This window comes from Pipistrellus kuhlii, unplaced genomic scaffold (genome assembly GCF_014108245.1).
Source record: "Pipistrellus kuhlii isolate mPipKuh1 unplaced genomic scaffold, mPipKuh1.p scaffold_m20_p_4, whole genome shotgun sequence".
Lineage (NCBI taxonomy): Eukaryota > Metazoa > Chordata > Mammalia > Chiroptera > Vespertilionidae > Pipistrellus > Pipistrellus kuhlii.
Genome location: NW_023425540.1, coordinates 30,741,422 through 30,745,050, shown reverse-complemented (window position 1 = coordinate 30,745,050; position 3,629 = coordinate 30,741,422). Strand labels below are relative to the sequence as shown.

Below are 3,629 nucleotides of genomic sequence, written 5' to 3'. Positions count from 1 at the left end.
AGCATGGGGCAGATCCTGTAAGCATCCTACTACCAGGCTCAACTCCAGGAGCTGAGATCAGAGTGCTGGATAGTTGGGGTCTGGGGCGTGGAATAGAATGGAAACATTCCCAGGCTGTGGACCAAAGCAGATTAACTATGGTCAATTGTCACAGCTGGAACCATCGGGGATGAGGAAGTGGGTTGGAGCCAGGATTCTGCTGATACTGACAATAGTTGTGATGGATGAAAGGTGATCAAAAGGTAAGGGCTAGGAGATCCCTAAGGAGAGAGCAAAACAGAGCAACAGATTTGAAGCATCAGCTCCAAGGAGCACTTCAACCAAGTAATTAGGTGTGATAACTGCTCTCATGAAGCTCTTCTCAGACATTATGGCCTGACAGCCTTTGGTGGCCTTCATCCGGGCTTGGTTAAGGTGCCCATCCTGTGTGCTCTGCAGCTTCCTGTTCTTATCTTACCTCTTTCACAGCGTTTAGCACACCGTATTGTCATTGTCCCCTTACTCTCCTCTCTCCTTGTAAGGACAGAGACTGTGTGTCTTTCATCTAGTATAGAGAGGGAGAAAGGGAAGGAGGGAGGGAGGGATGGAGGGAGTAAGGGAGGGAGGGGGAGAGGGGAAGAGAGAGAGAGACAGAGAGAGAGAGAGAGAGAGAGAGAGAGAGAGAGAGAGAGAGAGAGAGGGAGATATTAAGTGAACTTGAACTAAACAGGCAAACTTTCTCCACAGCCAAATCATTTGGAGATCCCAAGGGGTATCAACCCCAGGGTTTCAACTACACTTCAAAACCTAACTCATGCTGGCTGAAGCTTTGGAAGTAATGTTTGGTGCAAAAAGGGTGCCTTGCTGAATCCAGTTTCCACCTTCGCTGCATCAACATGACACTCTTTCTCTCCCCAGGAGGCTCCACCCTCCCTCTTCCTTAGAGCCATTGTCTGCTCGACATGAAAAACGTTCTCTAGAAAACGTATCTCTAATTACATCAATGGGAAATCCAGCTCTCAGGTGCAGAATGATGATTAAACACAGAAAGCCTGCTTTCCAATAACAATGAGCCAGTCCCTTCTTTTCAGCCAGCGTTGGTTCAGCCTGTGCACTGTGATTTCCCAGAGTCCTTCCATGCTTTTACTCACTGTCAATTCGCAGTAAAAAATCCTCTCTCAAAGTTGGCACTCGGTGTTAGAAGTCTGAACTGCGTGTCATCAAAACTGAATTGCTCTCCTTGGCTTCTCCTCCATATAAGTACACACTTCAAAAACCACTTGCTTTAAGCTCCTGAGTCTTCTAGACTTCTAAACTCTCCCTGGCTTTTCCTCACACCCTGCTCTCTCATTGCTGCCTCTCAGTGTCCACCCAGCATTTGCACACCCGGGCTCACCCCGCAGTTCGTCATGGGCCAGGCCAGTGCTTCTAGTCCTGCAATAGAAAAAAGGACAGAAGCATCGAGAATCACCACACCCAACCACCATGAGAATCAAGACCATGATGTTCACAAGCCACAGCTGGTGGGTCTCTCTCCAAGGACTGAATGAGGCCTCGCCTTGGAAAGTCGGGGTGTTCCAAAAGCGCCAGGAATGTGTGGGTGTGGTTGTTGTGGGGAGGGAAAGTCGGAAATAAAAATCAGGTTATATTATAAAATGTAAAGTTGTGTTTCTTGAGGTAAGATGGCGGAAGAATAGATGGGCGGATTCTGAGCCCTCTCCAAAAGCAGAAAGAGAGAGCAACTGAGGGTCTTGTGCTGTGAGTGTTTATCGGCAAGCTGGGAGACAGCGAACACCAGAAGAAACTGCTGGGGGGCTGCTGACAGAGGTGCCCCTCACAGGGAAGCACCCACGAGGGCTGTGTCCCTGCCGGGAGCTACCTACCGGCTTGGACGGTGAAACCTCTCCATTTTGAGAGGAAGATAGGATCATGTCAAAGGCCTGAATATCCACAGCCGCAGCGACCACCAAGCATCTGTGACCCCCAGAACGCGGATCCCAGGCGGCGCGAACACCTGCCCTCACAGGTTTGCCCCACTGCTCAGCGAAAAGGTCAGATTTCGCAGGGAAAGGGTGGAGAGCGCTCGCGCGAAAACAAAAAGCCTGCGCGCACAGAGCGCGCTTGCGGAAGCTGGAGGACAAGGGCGGTGATTACAAGTAGAAGCCCCCGCTGTTGGGCTGTTGTCACCCTTGAAAGAGGACGGGGCTCCTAACAGGGGAGATATCTAAAGAGCAACACATTTGGATCAGGCTCGGAGGGATATCGGAGAGTTGCGGGAGATTCCAGTTGCTCGGACCTGCCCCCTCCCCCCCTCCGTAGTTCCAGCTTCAGAGAGGATAAAGTTGTGTTTCTTCATAGAGCAGATTGGTGGCTGCCAGGAGGGTTAGAGGTGGGAATGGGTGAAGGCAGTCAAAGGGACAGACTTCCAGGTAGAAGATGAGTACATTCTGGGACTCAAGTGAACGAAATTGTATTGTACACTTGAAAGTGGCTAAGAGAATAGACTTAGGAGAGAAGCATTAGTTTCTATTCAAGATTAGTCTAACTGAACAGTAAGAAACTATAGGAATACTGTACCAATGAAAAATACCAGTTTTAACATACAAAATGCCAAGAAAACTAATGGTGCCAGGTACTGAATTTATATCACCCTGTCCTTTGAACACCCAGCAGGAATAACTGCTGAATGGAGATACCACGTAGTCAGTTCTTCCTCTTTTCTTCAAGAAAGAAAACGGACTTCCCCAAATGTCTCTCTACCTACGGCTGTGTTCTAGAGCTGCCTTTAGCTGCAAAGGAGTCTGAAAAAGTGATCCTCCGGCATTTTCAGACTTTATTGTAAAAGAGGGGCATTGCCATCACGAAGGAAGCAAGATAGAGTATCTACGATATGGAATAATAAAAATGTCGAGCCCCACTCCTGCCTCTGATGATTATTGGTGCCCATGGGCCCTCACCTGCCTTGACCTTGGACATTAGCCAGCTGACTCCCTTTGGACTGGTCCTTTGTGTCTGTATCAACCTCAAACCAATCTCTCTGCTCCCTGCTGTGGTATCATGTCCCAGATGACAGGCTTGGCCTGGTGTTGAAATGGATATAATACCAGCCAGCACTCTGGGCCTCTGCTCATCTGACCCAGCCAGGGAACTGTGGAGAGAGAGAGACCTAGACTTGTGACTCTGGGGGAGGCAGAATCTGTGGAACAGGACAACGACAGCCAAGGAGTTTGTGCCCAGCCCCCCAGGAAGGCAGCCTCGTACCAATCACCAGCAACCTTTGAAGGCCCGCGTTAAAAGGAAGGACTGTGTAACTGAAGAAGCATGAGTTTTGGTGCTACAGACATGAATTTGAACCTCAACTCTTGCCACTTATTAGCTAAGTGATGTTGGGCAAGTTACTTAAGTCTTTGTTCCCTAAGCAACAAAATGGAATTACAGCAGCACCTAAGCCCTGGGCTGGTGGAAAGGACTGAGTGAGCACAGGGCTTGGCACAGACTCAGTACAGAGTAAAGACTCCCCATGCTGCCATGCCACCCTGAGTGTTCCCCTGGGTCATAATTCAGAACTTTGGACCAGGACAAGCCCTGAAACCAGAGCCTGAGCTCAAATCCAAACTTGGCCTCCACTCTTGGACCCAAGGCCAGTCACT

The 3,629-nt window shown here is 49.4% G+C and overlaps 1 non-coding gene across 1 annotated transcript; it reads right to left on the bottom strand.

The window, feature by feature from the left end:
* Nucleotides 1-2,548: 2,548 nt before the first annotated feature.
* Nucleotides 2,549-2,684, bottom strand: LOC118704002. The gene has a single exon (XR_004983239.1). It is a non-coding gene; the product is annotated as a small nucleolar RNA SNORA8 (small nucleolar RNA).
* Nucleotides 2,685-3,629: the final 945 nt, after the last annotated feature.